Below are 21882 nucleotides of genomic sequence, written 5' to 3' on the forward strand. Positions count from 1 at the left end.
TCTAGCAATTCTATACTTGGAGATTTTATGTTGACTTCAGTGATCCATCTTGAGTGCATTTTTTATATGGTGAGAGTTATGAATCAAAGTTTTGGGGGGTTTTGTTTTTGTTTTTGTTTTTTTTACATATGGATGATCCACTGTTGTAACACCCCCATTGGAAAGAATATTCTTTCCCTACTTGACCTTCAGTGTTCCCACCTGTCAAATGGCTGTATGAACAGCTCTTTCTTCCTGCCTCACATGGTTGGCATAAGGATAAAATGTTGGCATGGTGCTCACTAGATTCAAAGCTATCTGAGGGCAACACCTGAGACAGGATACACAGTGACTAGATGTGTGGGTTCTCGAATGGGTCAGACCCGGTTCACTTTCTGGCATGAGTCACACTGCCTGAGTCTGAATCTTACCCCACGACTTTCTCTTGCTTTTTACTCATATTTTCAGATCTTCAGGAAGTTATTAAGTCTTTCTGCACCTCGTGTTTTTCATCTGGAAAATGAGCCTAATAGATCCTTCCTTGTAGGATTTATTGGAAAACTGAATGTGATAATGAATATAAAAAGCCAAGCACAGTGTCTGGAATATGCTAAGTATAAATAATAGCATCCACATTAATTTTTCACTGCTGTACCCTCACTGTCTAGCATAGTGCTCAATAAATATGATTTAAATAATAAATAAAACCTGTCTATGAAAGCATTTGTATTATGTAAATCTCCCCTCACTGGTCAGGAATGTTGTTATGGCTGTTTTTTGTCATTATTTTTATACCACAGGCCCTCCCTGACCCTTGCTACATTGTGTGCTCCCCACTTCCATGGCGTTTGTCATTTGTGAGATGCTAAACTATTGGTAATGTCCCTCCTCCCTATAGGACGAGCTCCTCAAAGGAAAGGATGGGCTGTGCCTTGTTCATCTCTGTACCCTCCACTTCCAGCCCAGTTCCTGACACAGAGCAGCCCTCACAACATGCTGGAATAGGGGGATGTAAAGTACAGCATAGGGAATGTGGTCAGTGATGCTCTAATAACTATGCATGACGCCAGGAGGGCTCTAGGCTCATCGGGGAATCACTTGGTAAATATAAATGTCTGACCTCTATGCTGTTCATCTGAAGCTAATATAACATTGAATGTCGAATGTAATTTTAAAATATTTTTCAAATAAAAAAATGTAGAAATAAAGGAATAAGGTTGAGAGAAAAGAGATTTTTTAAACGGATTCTTTTGGGGGGAGCGGGGAGCAGGGCGCGGTGCCGGAGGGCGAAATACCTAAGCAAATGTGAAGCAATATTCCAAGCCCAGGCCAAGTAAACATAGGAAATTTCAAAGCTCTACTCACTCCATGAGACCTCATTTCTATTTCTACTCTTCTATTCTTCACCACTGTCCCCAGCGCATTGGTGTCAGACCTTGCATGCAACAGAGGTCTTCAAGTGACAAGACTGCCAATCCTTCGGCCTGACACCTAGTGGCTGAAGTGGGGAATGCAGGCTACTTTTCAAAAACAGCTCCAAGGCAAAGGATCTCAAAAGGCATCTTCTCTTTAACAAACAATGGTTTAGCAGACGTGAAAGACCCAGGGCGTATCTCCAGACCTGTGACCAGTTTCCAGAGGGGGCACAGGGGTAGGGAAGTTCTATGCCATTAAAAATTGGAGAGAAATAAAATAATGATTTTTGATAGATGTGAATATACTAAAAACCACTGAATTGCACACTTTGAGTAAATTATATGGTGTAATAGTTATATCTCAATAAAATTGTTTCATTTTTATCTTTTTTAAGTAAAAGGATCAAGAAATTTAATGGGCTCCATCACTTAATCTTTTTGTTTTGTTTTGCTTAGGGGAAGAGGGTGTTTAATTGAAAATGAGTCAATCAATAATTTTTTTAAATAATGATTTTGGTAACTTTTAATAACTCAGTAAGTAACCCTCAGCATTATACAAAAACAGAAGTCTGTAGTCTTTTTCATAGCGTTTGTCTTTTTTAAAAAAGAAAAGCAAAACAAATCAAACCAAGGACTTAGATTTTTAGATCAGTCCCCAGCCTAACAGGAGGCCCTGTGCGGGCCAAGAATTACACCCCCAGGATCCTCCGTCTGAGCCTCCAGAAAGGCTCTGTGTCTTCAGTCCACAGAGAGAGGCTGAGCACCTCGGAGACCGTGGGAAGGGTTCACAAGTCACACACAGAGAGGTGACCTCTGATCCAGCTTCTCAGCGAGAGAAGGAGCATTCCTGTTACTTGTTACTTACTATCTCCTGCTGGTCAGGGAGGGTAAGACAAAGGATTCTACTCAGAGCCGTACACACCACGTCTCATTTAACTCTCACACCACCGTCTTGCCCTGGACACTATTATTATCGCTATTTCCTCTTCACTGGTGAGGAGACTGAGGCTTCGAGAGGTTTCTTTGCCCAAAGTCACACAGCCAGGAGTGGCAGAGGAGGGATTGGACTTTCCTCTGCACCATTCTGCCTCCCAGTGCATCTATTTTATATCCAATTTATGGTGCAGCTGAGTTTTTGACGTCACGCACACTTTATAGGACATGAGGGTCTGCCGTATAATTAACGTGCATGTGCTTGTTTCCCAGAACTCAGCACTTGTTTTCTTGTTTTAAAGTTATGGTTGAAGTTTATGGTTATTGCATCTTTATGTTCTGGTGTTGGTTTTATCAGTGATTATCCGACAGAGCCCCAGAGGAGACATGCTTCTCTGTAAAGACAATCCACCGCAGGGTGGCTTCACCTGGTGAGAACAACCATCAGGGAGTTGGGGAGCCATGCTTGACTCTGCCAGGGGAAAAGGGACACTTGGGAAATGTGGGGTTTTGAAGACCAGGAATGCAGTAAGAAATGACACAAGCAGAAGGGGTCTGATAGGGAAGGCTTCAGATGACAGGCCAGGGAGTCTGTATTTTACCCTTCCAGCAAGGCGTGTTTTCCCGCAGGGGAGTGCCATTATCTCCCTGTGTTTTAACAGCACTCATCTTGTTTTGAAACAGGCCAGGAGGCACCCTGAGGAAGGAGGGGCGCCTCTGGCTGCCAGGGTCTTCTGGAATAAAGGCCATCTATAAACAGGCTTAGATGTGGCTGAGGAGAGTGTCCCTGGCCTAGTGCTGTCCGGGGTCTCTCCTCTCTTGCCCCTAGCTCTGCTTCTCCAGCAAATCCTCCTCTGTATCCTGTGCTGTTCACTCTGAAGCAGCCTGAGTTGGAATCCCAGCTGTACATCCATGGTCAGTTCCTCTGTGCCTCAGTTTCCCCACCTGTAAAATGGGATAAGGCTAGAACTCACCTTGTACAATTGTTCTAAGGATTAAAATGAGCACACATGCATGAAAACCTTGGAAGGGAGCCCGGAACAAAGCGAGCACTACATGGTGCGCCTTTGCTCTTTTCCCAGTTACTCAGGCTGGATGGTCTGAATCGGGGCTGATGTGAATTCCCAGGCTCTCTACCAACATCAGCTCAGAGGTGGGACTTCAGATGAAGCCTTCACCCCTGGTATTTCTGTAGCCCTGTCTCCTTTTATTCTTCCCTCTCCTGAGAGAGGTGTTCATGTAAATGCTCTGTGCTTCTGCGCAGAATTCTCTGCTTCAGTATGTGCGACTGTCTGGAAACTCTTGGGGATACTTTGTCCAACTTCTTTGCTCATTATGCCGCAGAAGGGGAGGACTTGGAAGACATCTAAGCTTTCGGTGGAGAGAGAACAACTTTCTACATATTTTGCCGTGTATAACGCGCACCCCACATTTTTGGCCCAAGCTTTAAGGGAAAGAATCTTTCAATTTTTAAATTCAATTATTTATTTATTTATTATATTTAGAAACAAAACCAATTATCATATTCCAGGGTATTATTTTGTGTACAGAAATTATTACTGCTTTCTAGAGTTACACTTTTCATGCATAAGCATAAATAAAAGAATTAAAAATATTTATATAGATACGGAATTAGTACTACCCATGTATAATGCACATCCTTATTTTTCCCTCAAAAATCTGGGCAAAAAAGTGCACTTGATATACAACAAAAATCCAGTGACCAGAGGGCTTCTCAGAAACAGGCGCTCCATGCTATTTCCCCGGTATCAGTCCTCCCCCCCCCAAATCTTAGCAGGGTGATAAAAAGAAAACTCTGCCTCCAGATCTGGGTGCTTCTTTTAACTGTTTCCTGCCCACTGATGGGCGCACCACACAGGCCTTCCCAGAGACTTCAGCTCCTTCCAATCAGATGGCGGTTGCCAAGGGAACCACAGGTACCACCCCCCTGAATCAAGGCCTAATCTACATTGAAAGAAATTTCCATTCCAGAGCTTGGCAGATTTCAACGTTTTGCGACCCACCTAAACTCTGGTGGAGTCACTTCTTCCTTCCAGGGCTGGCCTGCCTCCACAGCCGTTATGGGAAAATCCTGTTCTTCTGCCTGGATGTTAACAGTGCTACCAAGATTTGCTTATAGGATTGATTTGGTTAATCGACCCCTGCTGAGATGTGAATGACAGAGTAGGAAGACAATAAAAGCTGGCTGGCAGAGCCATGCAAAGACTGAATGAGATGATGCAGGTAAGGTGGTTGGCCCAGAGCATGGACTCAAGAAAAAGCCATTCAGAGGGTGATAGCTGTTCAGTGAAGGTGCTGTGACTTGGGGAACACGTAACCCTCAGTGTCGGGGGACTTAGCCTGTGGATATTTCTCAGAATACATCATTTGGAGTCCTCCCATCCCCTGATCCTTCCTCAGTTTGGATTGTCTACAAGTATCTGGTGTCCCAGAGGGAAAGAGAACCAGTCACCTAATGGCAGATGCCTTTCTGGAGCCTGGAAATGGTGTTGTGTCTAATTTGTAAGTGGATTCACCAAGGCTTTCAAAGAGCAAAAGCCCACTCTTGCCTTGCGGGGTTCCCCATGTTACCACCAGTCCCAGGCTGCTTCCCTGCTTCTACACCCCACCCCACCCCCATACACAGAGACCCGGTGGCCTTCTCCATGCCCCAAAGCCACAGGAGACTGGACAGTCGGGCTGCTTGCCTAGTAAATGCAAGTCCCCCAACCAGCCAGGCAGACGCTGTAACGCCTTCTTTGGTCTGGCCTCAGGAGTCACGGGGTGTCCCTTGTGCTGCATTTCACTTGTCCGAGCAGTCACAAAAGACACCCAGTTTCAAGGGGAGAGCTGCAGACCTCATCTCTAAATGAGAGTGGTGTACAGGTCACTGCATTTGTATGTAGGGCTGCCATACCAAAAAACCACTGATGGGTGGGTCAGACAACAGAATTGCATTGTCTCTCAGTTCTGGAGGCCAGAGGTCCAAGGTCAAGGTGTCTGCAGTGTTGGTGCCTCCTCGGGGCTGTAGGAGAGGATCAGTGCCAGGCCTCCCTCCCAGCTTCTGGTGGGCTGCAGCAATCTGTGCAGATCCTCAGCTTGTGGGCGCATCACCTGGATCTCCGCCTTCACCCTCTCCTGGCGTCCTCCCTGTATGTCCAAACTTCCCCTTTCTAAGGACACCAGTCATACTGGAGGAGGGACCTACCCTCCTCCAGTATGACCTCAACTTAGCTAATTACTGGGTTGACCAAAAAATTCATTTAGTTTTTTTCCATATGATGGCTCTAGCAGTTGTCTATAACTTCATTTGACACATTTTGTTAGATTGTATTGTGACAGCTATCACATCAGCATGCATTTTTTTAAAACTTATAGAAATTGGTGAATTTTTATGCAGCCATTTTAATATTGAAGATGGAAGAAAATATGCAACATTTTCAGCGTATTGTGCTTATTATTTCAAGAAAGGTAAAACTGCACTGAAATGCATAAAAAGATTTGTACAGCGTATGGAGAAGGCGCTGTGGCTGATCGAATGTGTCAAAAGTGGTTTGCGAAGTTTCTTGGTACTATTGACATTTTGGCCAAATAATTCTTTGCTATGGGGCTGTCAATGGGGACATTGAAAGATGTTTAGCAGCACCCCTGGCCTCTACCCCCTAGAAGCCAATAGTGGGAGACAGCCGACATACTCAAAATATCCAGATCAATAAAGTCATTGGTGAAAATGAAAAATGTGTCTTTGGAAAAACTAAACGGGCTTTTTGACTAACCCAACACATCTGCAGTGACCCTATTTCCAAATAAGGTCACATTCTGAGGTGCTGGGGGTTAGGACTTGAACATATGAATTTGGTGGGGAGGGGACACAATTCAGCCCATCAGAGTCACCTTATGAGAAGAGCGTGTGGGATGGGAGATGTTATTATAGTCATCTTTGGCAAACACAGTGTGCCACAGGCATTCCACCTCAATGGCCAATTAATTTCCACACTTTATAGGAAGCCTCTAATCACACAGAGAAGTTATTGCAAATGGTAGACGTTTCCCAACTGCTTTTGCAATCTTAGGATTCTCTTTAATTAAACAGAGATGTTAGGACCCTTTCCATTCTAAGAGCTGCACCGTTTGCACAATCAGCTTGTTAACACGAAATAACTTTAAAAATCATTCAGTGAAATCCAAATCAATCATTTGCAGAACTCCTGAGGCATCTGCTAAACGTGATTTGGAAACCTCAGGTCCCATCCAGCAGGAGGCCCAGGAAGAGTCTCTGCACAACCTCAGTCGTTGGCCAGGCGTGGATGCCAGTCCAGACTCCCCGAGAGCCCCTGGGCCCGTCCCCGCACAGGACTCCCCGCCACCCCGTCTTCCACTCCAGAAACCATGGGCTCCGTGATCTACAAGGTTGTCTCCGAAGTGCCATCTCCTCCCACCTCTGCACCCCAAAACAAACAAACAAAATGTGGGTGTTAAAGTGGGCTTGAAGACTCCATTTGGGTATATACAGGTCCACCTATACGAGGTGCCTTGAGTAGGCAGATGCATGGACACCAGAGTAGAAAAGCAGCTACTCCCAATAGACGGGCTGGGGTGGCGGGAAGTGGGGAGTTACTGATTGTTAGGTACAAGGTTTAGAGTTTCTGTTCAGATGATAAAAACATCTGGAAATGGATAGCAGCAATGGTTGTACAACACTGAACGCCACTGAATTGTACACTTAAAGATTAAAATGGCAAATTTTATGTCGTGTATGTCTTATCACAACATTTTTTAAAAATAAATCCCATTTTCCCTGATCTGTGTGGGTCAGTCCCACAACGCGAAAGTTCGCTGGTTCAATTCCCTGTCAGGGCACATGCCTGCGTTGCGGGTTCTGTCCCCAGGCAGGGCGCGTGTGAGAGGCAACGGACTGATGTTTCTCTCTCCCATTGATGTTTCTCTCTCTCTCTTTCTCTCTCCCTTCTCCTCTCTCTAAAAATAAATAAATAAAATCTTTTTTTAAAAATAGATCCCATTTGGGGCAGGTAGTGAGCTATGAAATACCGAGACAATCAAACTTTCCTTAGGGTGCATCAGTGTCTAAAGCCCTTTTATATCTCTTAACTTATTGAATCCTTTTTTAAAACCCTAAAAACTGGGTGCAATTGTTGCCATTCTCCAGATGAGCAAATAGAGGCCCAGCGAGGTGAACTGCTCAAGGTCACAGGCTGGGTGAACAGCAGGACCAGGTCTGTCTCTGAAAGGCAGGCAAAGAAGTCCACACAAGTGGCAGGCCCTTTAATGAATGGAAGTTTTTCACTTCGCAGACTCAGTGGACACCAGAACTGGAGGGACTCTTAGAGGTCTGATTCAACCTCTTCGGAGAAAGGGAAATCTACAGGCCTGCCTGGCTCTTGGACCTGGACCAAAGATTTTAGAAGTGACTGGTTTGCTCCCTTTGTCCCGGTTCTTGAGGGCTCAGTTGTCAGGTGAGTGGGGAAGAGTGTGGACTCCACCCTCCTCTCCTGTCCCACCCATGTGACCTTGAATACTTCTGGAGAAGTCATTTAACTTCTCCATATCACATGCAAATGGTCATAATCAGATAGGACCTGCCTGACAAGGGCTGACGAACGGGAGGGCTAAACGATATGAAGTACCCAGTGCAGAATAGGCTGCCGTCATATTTACCCAGGACAGACGCGCAGCCAGCCCTGCTGCAAAACAGAGCAAGAGATAAAGGAGGGTGCCAGCTCTAGAGACAGACTGCTGCCTGGAGCGGGGGACGGGGGGGGGGGGGGGGGGGGGGGAGGGGGCGGGGTGTCACTATTATTATTAACAGCTTTGTTGGGGCAGAATTGACATACAGTAAACTGCGTGTGTACAAAGTACACCACCTAAGAAAGCCGGACATAGGAACGCACCCCTGGAACTATCACCACAATCAAGATCATAAACATCTCCATCCCCTCAAACATTTTCTTGTGGCCTTGGCAATCCCCACTGCGGGCCCCCCCCCCACTCCCCACTCCCCGTTTCCTCTCTCCAGGCAACCGTTGATCTGATTCCTGTCACTAGAGAAGAACTTGTTTGCTGCAGGATTTCATATCAATGGAATCACGCCGTTTGTGCTCTTCTGTTCCCGACTCCTTTCACTCCGTGCAACTGTTCTGACGTCTATCCATGTGGTTGCACACATCCATAGTTCTTTCCCTTCTGTTCAGTTCAGTGTCGTTCCGTCGCACGAGCGTGCCACTGTTCATCATCTCACCTGTTGATCGACATTGAGGTTGTTTCCAGCTTGGGGCTGTTACAAATAAAGCTGCTGTGAGCATGCGTGTGCAGGTCTCTGTGCGGCTCTGTTTCCGTGTCTGCTGGGTAAAACCTAGGAATGGCAATTCCCATGGTAAGTGCACACTGAACTTTTTAGGAATCTGCCGAATTGTTTTCCCTGGTAGCTGCATCATTTTACTTTTCCACCAGCTGTGTACGAGACTTCCGGTCCCTCCAATATCCTTGCCAACATTTGGTACGGCGGCTTTTTGTTCATGTTAGCCATTCCGGTGGAGGTGCGGTGGTATCTTGTTGGGGCTTTAACTCTCATTTCCCTGATGACTAATAATGTTGAGCATTTTCTTACATGCTTATCTGCCATCCATATACATCCTTCCGTGATGTGTCTTCACACCTCATCAGTCCCCACCTCATGGGGTGGTTGTGAGAGTCTCTCCCACCCCAGTGGCCTGTCTGCCTGCCCCACACTTGCCCCACAGAGCCTTACAGGCAGGGCCTCTACACCTGCTCCTTAGATTCCTCCGTCCTTGAAGGATGCTCTCCCCACTCGTGCACACACACACTCACACATCACACGATTCCATTTCCCCTCCAGCCGTGGAGGCGAGAGACAGGCATCAGGAGCAGAGGCATATCGGCCTGGGTACCCAGGGATGACATTTGACAGTCTGTCTCTCGGGCCCTTTAAATCACTCCTGAAAGATACTTGATACATTAAGATGTTTTTCTCTCTGCTTAGAATTCCAACCTGTTTGTTTCCCAGGTGATTGCTGTCTGTGCATAGCAGGGGGAGGGTAGGAGCCACTGCGCTGCTGCTGAGGCCGTTGAAACCCCTGAGTCAGCACACCATCCCCACCCCAATCCCCTCCCCCGAGGCCCCTAAGTGTTTCCAAGGCTCTCTGAGGGAGCAGACCAGGCAGTATCCTCCAGCCCCCTGCAGCCCCCGGGCACTGTTTATTTCCCCACTCAAGCCCCTCAGGTCTCAGCAGCATTGATATGTAAAGGGTGGATACCCCCACTGGGGAAAAAGAAAGAGCCCCAAGACCAGACCAGGCCAGGCCTAGACAGGGCTGGGGAGCTGGCCAAGATGACAGGACAGACATCTGGAACCCAGGCTGGGAGGGTGACGCGGGGCTTCAGAACGAATCACCCCAAGATGTGCCTCTGTGATGTGCACATTATTTTGAGCTAAAGGCAACTTCTACCCCTCCCTTAACTACCTAGAAGAACTTGAATTATGCCCACACACAGTAAGAGATGATCAGAGATAACCTTTGTTGAACGACCTATATGACAAGGCAAACTACTAATTACTGACTGTGTGCTCTCTCTGCAATGACCTTCTGAGGCCCCAGGCACCTCGCCTCATCCCCAGCGCAGAACAGCTTTGAACCCACTCTTCCTTTCTGTCTCTGAACTTCTTGTGCATGTGGGATCTCTGGCTCTCTCATGTACGTGGGGTTCCCACATGTATTAATGTATTAACTTTGGTTGTTCTCTCTTGTTAATCTGTCTCGAGTCTATTTGATTATTTGACCGGCCTGAAAGAAATCTGAGGGTGGAGGGAAGTTTCTCCTTCCTACAATGACAAATCAAGTCCTACTCAGCCCAGACCCTGGGCTGCAGAAGTACAGCAGAGCACACCGTGGGACTTGGGGACGATGCCCTGGTGAGTAACTAGTGAGTTAGAAGATCAGCCTAGAACAGTGCTTCTCAGCTGTAGTCCTCAGAACAGCTACTGGGTCACCTAAGAACTTGTTAGAAATGCAAATTCTCACACTCCACTGGGAGACTCTAGCGGTGGGGCCCAGCCACCTGCCTTAAGCGACCTCCCTCCAGGTGACCCTGATGCAGCCCCAAGTGTAAGACCACTGGCCTTGCAGAGGGAAATTCTATGCACGGAAGGATGGATCTAAGAAGCCATCAGTTTTCTTCAAGGACAAAAGTAGAAGCCACTGTGCTCACAGGCGAAGCACAAGTTTGAGAGACAGATGAATCCTGGTTCACATTCCCACCCTGCCACTTTCTAGCTGTGTGACCTTGAGCCTTTCTAAGCCTCTCCTTCCTCCTCTGTAAAAACTGGACACAGGTAACCTTAAAGCACTATGTTGATGATTTAAAGAGGTAGTATGCATGGAGGACAGGACACATATTAAGCAAAAAAGAGCAGCTGTATATACCTGCCACGAGCCCCAATGAGGACTTGGGACACAGCAGACAAAGTGGTCCCTCCTCATACCACTTTACTGCCATCTTTGGTAAAGTAATCATACTAACTTTCCCAATCTAAGAGAACGACTTTGAGAAGGGCATTGACCTGGGCAAAGGGCACCTGGAGTTATGCAAAATATACTCATAGCGGTCGTGACAATATTTATTATTATGAAGCACACACCCTTAAGGTGCAAAGCAGAGTACACAGCCCAGGTAGGGCAGAATGCAGGGGCCAGTCTCCAGAAGGTAATACCCGGTGTCTTCTGGAACATCCTCTCCTCTATTACCCACAAAAATAACCTCAGCCTCCATCCTTGCTACCTGGGGGCAGAATGGGCTTCTCCCCAATATTTCCTACTATTTTCAGGGGTGCTTCCACTCTCCTGGTCACTTCTTGCTCTCAAGCCAGTTCTTAAGCCCCTCCCACCTCATACGTCCCACCCCTGCCATCCTATACCCTTCCATCCTCAGGAACTCAGTCCTTCTACCTTCGTGCCCCAAGCATCACTGGCCTGAGCCTGCTGCAAGTAGCTGACTTCACTGAGGGTGAGGGGGGTTACAAAATAACACCGAAATGGAAACGGTGAAAGTTGAATGGTCATCTCAGAGTTCCTCAACCAGCCCAACACCGAATGATTCTTCTGGGGCCGAAGCTGGCTGCCCTCTTTGGAGGCACTTCGTTTCTCTACCAGGAATGTCCTTTCATCTCCTCTTTTCCCTGAGTCTTACAAGACCCTGAAAACTACCTTCCTCATGAGCTGCCAATGAACAGTTGTCCGATTCCCCCTAGTTTGTTTGTAAAGCAATTTAGTTCCAGATTGAGCTCCCTCCTTCCAGACCATGTGAGGGAGGGGTAGGGAGCGAGCTTTCCCTTGAATAATCAGAAAGCCTAGTTACCGTGTCTTCGAAAACAAAAGAGCAGCCTTGCTTCTGTCGGGCACCCTTCTCACCCCCACCTGGGGTGTCAAAGAGGCTGTAGACATTTCTGCCTTTAAGTAGTGATTTTCCCCCTTGCTATTACACATACGCAATGCACAGAACCCCCCTGGAAATTCCTCAGGTTTTTATTAAAAATTCCAGATGGTGCAACAGAGATTTCAGACACTACAGCTTCTGTTAACAACAGGAAATTAATAACCAAATGACTTGCAGTCATTGTCATCTGGATTGGTGACAGTACATGAAAAAAAGGAAGCAGGGTAACAGTGTTTGAAGCACAGAGTTATGGAATCAGCAAGGCCTGGGTTTGAATCCTGGCTCTTCCATTTATTAGCTGGGACGCCGGTTGGGGAAGTCACCTAAGCTCTCTGTGCCTCGGTTTCCTCATGTGAAAAATGGAGAAATAACAGGACAGTCACTTCTACTATAACACAACTGCATGCCTAAAAAGTACCACCACTATGTGTTAGTATAACAGAAAAATATTCTTGGTCCTGGTTTCTGGCACAGAGTTCCCAAAACCCTTAGAACTCCCCAAGTTGTAAGGGAGTCTTTTGTTATTTCTAATAATCCACTTTCAATCATATCTCAGTTTATGCTAATGAGGTGATTTGGAATGGAGCCCCCAGGATTGCCTTCATGATGGGACCAGTCACCAGAAAGACCAAGTGATTAGAGGGTTGGAACTTTCAGCCCTATAGGGAACCATTTCCCGTGCTGTGGCAAATGTAGCCCAGCCCCTGATTCGGAAAACCGACGGGGAGTGAGGTCGGCATACAGGATCCAAACCCCCGGATAGGTTTTCCTGTAGGGAATCAGGCCTGCATTGTACCTAGGCTGCTTTGAGGCTTGCTTTCCCTAAATGGAAGCAAGGGCTTGCTTATGCAAATATTTACTGCATATCTTTAAAGTAACTTCCTAAAATCTATGCTAAACCTCCCAAGGATGAGTGTAACCAGTTCAACCACTTTTTCCTTTGCATTTGCAAATATTCTTTTTCTTTGTAGTAATTAACAACTTCCTCTTCTTTGTTATCTGTAAAAAGTAACCACCTAAAGCAAACCCGTCCATAGTAAGTGAGGACCATCCTCGATGTAATGTGCCCAGAAAAGCAATAAAAGCCTGTCCAGGCAGGAGTCAGGGCCCTCTCTCTCACTCAGAGAGTGGCCATGCCATCCCTTTTTCTCCACAGGACTTCTATAGTCCGGGTGAGTTTGTTTGTCGCAGCCACAACACACAGACCCCTCAGGCTGGGGTCCGCATCACAGCCCCACTCCCAACCTCCAGAGGTGGGAGGGGACCTGAAGATGAAGCTCTACAAATATTCTTGAACAAGATTTGATGAGCTTCTGGGCTGGGTAACACATGGAGGTGCTGGGAGGGTGATGTGCCTGGAGAAGGCATAGAAGCTCCAGGCCCTCTCCCCACCTCACCTCCCATAATTTGCCCTATGCATTTCTTCCAGTTGGCTCTTCCTTCTGGAGTTCTGTGAGCCAGTCTAGCAAATTAAGACATTAGCAAAGTCTAGCAAGCCTTAAGAGAGGGTCATGGGAACTTCCCATTTATAGCAGGTCAGTCAGAAGTATGAGAAGCCAGGGACTGGTGACTGGCATCTGAAGCAGGGGCTTGCTGGTGGGACTGAGCCCTCAAACAGTAGGTCTGAGCTAACTCTGGGTAGTTAATGTCGGAAATGAACCGAGCTGTTGGACATCCAGCTGATATCTGGAGAATTGGTTGTGGTGTTGGAAAACACTATAGACTACGGATAAACGTGTGTGGTCTATACATACAATGGAATATCATTCAGCTTTAAAGAAGAAGGGGAGGGTGGTGGGTGGAGGAAGAATGGAAAAATGTAATAAAAATAAACTATTAAAATAATAAGCAGCCCTGGCTGGTATGGCTCAGTGGATTGAGTGCTGGCCTGTGAACCAAACGGTCACCAGTTTGATTCTCAGTCCGGGCGCATGCCTAGGTTACAGGACAGGTCTCCAGTAGGGAGCATGTGAGAGACAACCACACATTGATGTTTCCCTCCCTCTCTTTCTCCTTCCCTTCCCCTCTCTCTAAAAATAAATAAATAAAATCTTTGGGAAAAAAGACCAGCTTTGCTGAGTCTTAGCAAAGATTTCCCAAAGCTGGTTAAAACCAGCTTTTCTGGTTTCACTTAGGACCAGTGAACTACACAGTACTTACATATGGTTAAGATGACAATTTGTACATTATGTGTATCTTACCACAAACTTTTTAATTAAAGATAAATCACTCCACAAAAGGCACAGAGCCAATAGAACAATGAAGTTAGATCACAACACTAAAAGACTTCATCAGTGACACATTAAAAAAAAAACTAATGAAAACAGCAGCACAGTTTTACACATGTTAAGTGACTAAGATATACATAAATGCTACAAGAAGCAGAACTCTGTACCTGTTTGCTTGTGGAAGTGGGCATCACAAGGGTGACAGCCTCTGAGTCACTGTGAAGTAGTGGCAGGAGGTCGTCAGACAGGATGTGTGCCTCATGATACACATAACACGCAGTGAACAGAGGAGGCGGCAGATGTTTGAGGTGTGTGCATTAGGTGTGTTCTGTTTTTCCTACACGGCTTGGTTCAACCGGGTGCAGTAGGGGATTCACCTAGTGTTTCTCCAACAGGAAATTACACACAGCGAATGGAAAGTTAATGTTAAGCTCAAATGGTTCCCTAACACATCTGTGGCATCACAACAAATCCACATTTTTAAAATAAGCACAATAGAAGAATGACTGTACGTAGGTGGTGGAATTTGTACGGGTTCAGAACATGTCAGCCTGAGCTGTGCCTCTGGTATGTGAATTATTTTGAGTTAAAGGCAACCAAGACCCTGTGGGCTCAAAAGAAACTTCTGCCCTCCCTCCCCTTAATACCTAGAAGAATTTGAATTAGAGGCCTTGCCCATAATAAGAGATTATCAGAGATAATCATTTTGACCTATCTAGAGGGTAGGGCAAATTTCTAATTACTGAATACCTGCTCTTCTTATCATTCTGCAATGACCCTTTGAAGGCCTTAAGGCACCTTAGCTTCATCCTTAGCTCAGCTGGCCATATATACCTCATTTTTACTTTCTGTCTTTGACTCTCTCGTGCATGTGGGGTTCCCATACATATGTATGTAATTAAATTTGGTTATTTCCTTTAGTTAATCTGTCTCATGTCTGTCTGATTATTAGACCAGCCTGAAAGAACCTTGAAAATAGAAGAAAGTTTCTTCTTCCCCCACATATTAAGACAAGGATTATGTGATAAAATACATATGAAATTTTTAATAGTGCCTAGGACAGAGTAACTGCTCATAAGTAATGGTACTAATTGTGATTGTTGGTACAATGGCAGTGGTCACAGTGGGGCCATGGTTATTATTCATATTGTTACACCAAAGAGAGTCACCCAGAGCTAGACAAAGAGACACTACACACCCAGTTTACAGATGGCATAACTGAGGCCCAAAGAATCTGAGAAATCTCTCAAGATCATACAAAAGTCCGATACAGGCAGTTAATTAAAAATATATATACAGATACAGAATTTGCATTGTGTTCCCTGGTTGCCTGGTGGTTAATTGCTTTGCCCAGGTCAACAGAGCTATCAGAAAAATGCTCTCCACCTTCAAGGGAATTTGAGCCCTTTTTAAAAGGCAAAGGAAATGGGTAAAACTTTCAGTTCTGTCTGAAAAAGCAAGACTAATTTTTCTGGTGGTTCCTATTAACTTGAAAAGAGCAGATCTGCCCATCAAATGGCATTTTACCTGCTGATCAATTTGGTGTCATTCTCATTGAATTAAATCAAATTGAAATGTAATTCCCTTCCCGGAACAAATCCCCCTGCAGGGACTCACTGCACAGAAGTGTTTGACCTTGTTCTGGCTGCCTAGAGGGCTTTCCAGAAAGCTGGGGGTACAAGCCGAGTCTGCAGAGCTCACGTCCTGCCGGACACAGCCCTCTCCTCTGACTTCTGGCTCCACTGCTGCACACTCCTGGGCTGACAGAGATGCCCAGGTAGTTTCTGTTGACCCCTGCAGGGGCATAGTCAAGTACCTGAATGTGGGCTCATACCTCAGAAAGTGAGCTAGCACGTGCAAAGAAGCAAGACAGAGTCACAGCTGGAGAGCTCTTAGTACATAGGGAGCCTTGTACAAATTAGGAGCAGGCTTTCCCTCCAGGTAGAGAATTACAAAATGGTACCCTGCCCCCACGATAGGGAGAAAGTGTTCCATCCTGTGGACTATGGCAGCCCCAAATGAGGACGTAAAGATTAGTGATTGGTAAATTCAGGCCCTCTCACCCCCCACCAGCCTCAACCTACCCAACCACAGGTAGTAGTGCTAGTCACCTCCCTGCTGAGGCCACCACAGTAGGCTCTGTTCTGAGAGATCCCTGGAGCAGAGGCTCAGCTCTGGCAGAACATGTGGATGGCTCAAAGTATCCAGTGGCTGTTGGCTGAAATGGCTGCAAATTGTTTCCACCAAATCCTGGGAGACCCTATGAGCAAGCCCATAAAACATTCTCTCCCCAGAACTCCCCATGGAACCTGATGTTGTACAACTCTGACCTGTGGCCCACCTGCCCTTGATCCACCCCTCCATTCCCTGCCTTGGGAGCCAGAAGACCTGTTATCAAATCTTGGCTCTACTGACTGATGACTTGGGCCAGTGACTTAACCTCTCTGAGTTTTAGCAAAGCAATAATGAGACCTGTCAACAGCACATGGGAGTGGGTCTGAAACCTGGAAATGAGGATGCCTTCTGTGTTAGGTTAGTAAAATCCATGCCGAAGGATAAGCTATGTCATCTATTGCATGAACCAAGAAATGGCCTGAAAATATGGCCTAAAGAGATGGTGACTGAAGAATTTGGGAAGACCCCAAATGCCCATCATGGTATGGTGACAGGGAGACAAGAGTGAAGGGTGATGGTAATTGAGTAAGCAGAAACCTAATTAACTAAATGAGTTGGCAAGACAGTGCAAACAGAGAGAGCATGCCTAGCCCGGAGCAGCGATAAGGGGAGCCTAAGGAGCCAGGAACTGGCCATGTTTATTCTGCGATAAATTCATAAAGTTGATGTCAGCCTCAGAGGCCTCAGAGCAGCCAACCACTCAGCCTCCTCTTAGAGACATCCGACCTCTCATCAGCCTTTTCAAGCCGCAACAATCCTGAGTCCCAGGGTTGCTACAAGAAGGAAAGAGCAAAGTGTCTGGCACATAGCAGGTCACCAATGAACTAACATTCCCTTCTCACGCTCTTCCTTTTTTTCATAGAATAATAACTAATGTCAAGTCTTCCTGGCCACACAAGCATTTCCTCCTGGATTTTCCTGATGCCCATGCTCGTCCCTGCTCTGGTGGAACTACCCTCCCCCGTGTATGCATCCATCACGCTCCTTTCCTCTATGCCCAGTGGAGTGTCGCTGGGATTGGCAAGGAACTGCCCTCTGTTCTAAAGTTAGAGGGGAAGGCAAAATTAGTCAAATGAGCACACAAATATCAACTTGCAACTTGCCAAGTGCTGTGAAGGGAAGGTAAGAACAGACGCAGCGAACGCTGTGGTGTGTCCCCCAGACCTCCCTTCAGAACTGAGGCCCCTGCCCCCCAACTGCCAGGAGTGGTGGGTGCAGACAGCTCTCGCTTGAGTCTTCCCCAGGAGTTGCCCTCAGCCTTTAAGATCCACCTTGGCAAAGGTCACCTGCCTCCCTTGGGACACCACCTCCAATGTCTGGTTCTTCCAGGCCTATAACCTCTAGGTGGAAATGCTAAAGGACCATCCCAGCTCCGCAGTCCTCCTGGAACAGACTTAGGCCTTGTTCTGTCAGAATCAAAGCTCAACTTGTCCACCAGCCCATTCCTCCTCCTTTCACCACCCCTCCAAGGGTGTTGATCCCATAGGTGCTCCCCAATAAACTTCCTGCACAAAATTCTCTGTCTCAGGATCCGCTTCCCAAGGAACCCACCTAAGACAACATATCAAAGGAGGACTGATCTAGTTAGAGGGTGAGGGCTGTGAGTGGGGGTGTGAGGCTTACAGAAAGCTTTCCCAGCCAAGGTACATCTGAGTTGAAGTCTGAGGAATAAGGAGTTATCTGGAGGGGAAATCTACCAAGCATAGAAAACAGAATGTGCAAAGACCTTGGGAAAAGAGGAAGTTTAAGGCCAGTGTGCCTGAAATACTGAGAGTGAGAATTATCAGGGAAGGGGGAGAGGTGAGGATGTAAACGTAGGTGTGGGCCAAATCAAGTGGGACCTTTTAAGCCAAGTTAGGTTATGATTTAACCGAAAAGACAACTTTCTGATTCATGAGTGCATTATTCTGCTTGGGCTGCCATAACAAAATAAACAACGTACCACAGGCTGGGCTGCTTAAATAACAGAAATTTATTTTCCCACAGTTCTGGAGGTTCCAAGTCCAAGATCAAGGTTGGACAGGGTTGGTTTCTTCTGAGGCCTCTCTCTTTTGCTTGCAGATGGTCACCTCTTGCTGCCTCCTCTCATGCCATCCCTCAGTGCACAAACATCCCTGCTGTCTCTCCTTTGTGTCCAACTTCCTCTCTTACCATGCAGGTTGGGTGAGGGCCCACCACAATGACCTCTTTGAAGTCCCTGTCTCCAAATACAGTCATGTTCTGCGGCACTAGGAGCTAGGGCTTCAACATACAAATTTGGGGAGGACCCAAAAGTGATGTTTTCTGTATGCCAGATCCTACAAATGTATAACACATAAATCTCAATAAATTAATATTTTAAGTAACCACCTTTGTTGAAAATGAAAAATAACATTATATTGGATCAGCCCTAGGAAAAACAAAATACGTGGTTGCCATATACATGTCCTTTCAACCGTATCCTCACCAACACCTTCTAGTGCCCCTGATTCTGTCATCCCAATCCTCGCTTTTTGTTCACAGATCCTTCCTTCCCCTCTGCTCCCATCCCAGGCCAGCTGTCTGCCAAGTACCTGCTGGAGGAAATCAAATAGCTGTGCTGATCCACTCCATTGCAAATTCACAGCCTCCACCTTCTGCTGAGCTCTCCGCTGTCCTGCAATCCTCCTGTTCACTCCTGGTCAAAGGCATGTGTGTTCTGCTCAGCGATTTTGCTAACCCTTCCCATCCTCTGTCAGCACTGTGGACCCACCCCTGCCCCTTGCTTTCAGAAGACCATCTGTCCTACCTCATGGAGAAAGGAGAGGTCAGTTTCTTTCTTTGTCCCCTCCTAATTTCCCCAAAGCTAACTAGGGGAAGGCATGTGGCGTGGAAAAAGAAAAATAGGTTTGGCTCCAGGCAGACCATCCACCATGTAAGATATTTCTTCTTGGGAAAATCCACTTCACCTTCCTGAGACTCGGTTTCTTTATCTGTGAGAGAAAGGTCATTGCTTCAAGGTGGCATCCTATCGCCCTTGGAATAAAATACAAACCCTTAACTATGGCCAGCCAAGAGGGCCTTGTGTGACCTGACCCTACCCTACTCTGACCTCATCTGCTGCCCCCCTCTTCCTGGCTGGGCTGCTCCACCATTGTTGTCTTTTGGCTGTTCCTGGAACACATCAAGTTCATGCCCACCTCAGGGCCTTTGCACATGCTGTTCCCGCTGCAAGTCTTGCAACCCGTTGCCCCATAGGCAGTTCTCTCCAGAAGGACCATTCCTGACTACCCCCAATAAACTAGCACTTCCCCTCACCATTTCTAATCTCTGCTCTACTTTACTTTTTTTGTTTTCACTTATCATTTAATACTGCCTCAAATTACATTTCTTTGTTTATTTGTTTATTGCCTGTCTCCTTCACAAAACTGTAAGCTCCAGGAGAGCAGGGACTGTGTCTCGGTCATAGCAACCTGCAGAGGTAAAAAAAAAAAAAAAAAAAAAATGCCTGGCACTTAGCTAGTGTTCATCAAATTGTGTTAAATGAGTAACAGAAAAGATCTAAGATGGCTATCTAGGGCCATTTCTTTGCTACGTACACCACAACCACCACTCCTCTGAGAAATGATAAAGCTCACATTTGCATTCCAGTTCTAATATTTGGTGGAATGGGAGCTGCAGCCACCACTGATATGATCTTTCCCTTGGTCAGTGATTGTCAGGGGGTGGGCACATGACTTGGTATGAACCAATTAGACTCCTTCCCTGGGATATTTCAAACCGCAGCCAGGAAAAGAGTAAAATTTCCTGAGACAAAATGGTGAGACTGGGAGCAGCTGGTGTTTTCCCAGATGGCCTGAAAGAGACTCCGAAGACCCTGTCAATACAGTCCTTCCTCTAAGTTAGACACCTGTGCCAATAATCTCATTGTCGAAGCAAGCATGCACTGTGATTCTGTCACTTGCAACCAAAGAGTTCTGCCGTGATAAATGAATCAATGTGTGCCAAATGCCTGGAGCAGTGCCTGGGTCAGAGCAGATGCATAATTGTTGTTAGTTCATCCTTCTTTGTCTCCTCCCTTCCCATCCCAGATGGAGGTGTTCCTCCTCCTGTCCAAGACCACCTCCTTCCCCTCTCAGAAACCTGCTCCTTCACATCCTCAGCTGGAGATGGCAGAGGCCGAGCTCCTCTTGCGGGAAACAAGGAGCTCCTATGAGTCAAGGGCTGTGCTGGCTCCTCTCTTGCCCTTCTGCATCCAGCACACAGTACACGCCCAAAGTGCCTGTCTCAATGGCAGAGTCAGAGCTGAGAAGAGCGAAGCTTCAGGCTCCTTATAAACTGAAGAGAGCTCCATAAAATGTGTAAAAAGGGAAGGGCTGTCTGTACATAAGGGATTGTGATTGCGGTTTTATTAGCCAAATAGATAACCCTCATCATGAAAGGAACCTTTCTGGAGTGATGGATGGCTCTAAGGCCCTGGAGAGACATGGGTATTTCTCAAGGCCTCCAGTCAAACAAGTTAACTGCATAACATTTCTCTCTCCATAGCAACGGGCCTGGTGCCCTCTGCCAGGCCACAGCACCTGTGCCTCAGGAAGTCCATCAGGCTTCTGCAGTCCTCTATTCACTGGGTACATTCACTCAAAGCCCCCAGTCTGTGCATTGGAGGAGAAAGGACAAGCTTAGGAAGGGCATGGGGTGGGGGTGGGGGGGGGCAGGGGAGTTGCATGGATTCAGAGTCAATAAATGACCTAAACCAGGAGCCTCCTCTGCCTCTGAGCTTCTGTAGCCTTCTGCTCAGCAGCACCTGGCCTCTGTCATCCTTCTGCAGACCCGGGAGTGGACACCCCCAGCGGGACTGAAGAAGGTAGAGGGAGGAGACACTTTTCAGTACCAAGTGCTGAGCACTTTCATTGTCACAGTGACCCAGTGGCAGGTCATCTCATCCTGGCCATGGAGATGAGAAAACAGAGAGGGTTAATGAGGTGAAGGGAAGGGAACCAACCCAAGGTCACAATCTAGCATGTGACAAGACTCCCAGGACTTATGCCCCAGCCTGTGTTCTTCCCGCTTAATGATTCTACTTTCTCCCCAGCTCCCCACATTATAGGTGATCATAGCAGGACCAGAAGCAAAAAGAGTGGAGGTGGCTGGGAATCCTGCAGGGAGGAAGGGATCTCAGCAAGCCCCTCCCAAGGATCCCAGGCTCCATCCAGAGAATGGTCATTGGTGACTGCAAACACAGACAGTCTACCCCCTTGCGTGTCAACAGAGGGAGGCAGTGGAGACAGTATGTAGAGACAGCTCCTTCACGAAGCCTCAAGGAACAAAGAGTGGGAGGTTTTATAGGATACAGGCAAGCTACCTGGACCAGAGAGAAAGAGTCCATGGAGATGAAGAGGTAAAGACACAGAAGAGAGAGACATAATTCGTAGTGGGAGTTCCTGGGGGCAGGGGGACATAGGAAGGCCCATGACCTAGATCAGTAGCCTGAAAACTTTTCCTGTAAAAGACCGGAGACACCAGCAAATATTTTCAGCTTTGCATGCCCTACAGTCCCTGTCACTACTATTCAAATGTCATAGTGGTGCAAAAGCAGCATAGACAATGCATAAATAAGTATGGTTGTGTTCTAATAAAACTTTATTTACAAAAACATGTAGCAGGGTGCATTTGATTCTGGGTTATAGTTTACTCACCCCCATCTAGAGCATAGGGTGCAGAGG

This window comes from Desmodus rotundus, chromosome 3, assembly GCF_022682495.2.
Source record: "Desmodus rotundus isolate HL8 chromosome 3, HLdesRot8A.1, whole genome shotgun sequence".
Taxonomy (NCBI): domain Eukaryota; kingdom Metazoa; phylum Chordata; class Mammalia; order Chiroptera; family Phyllostomidae; genus Desmodus; species Desmodus rotundus.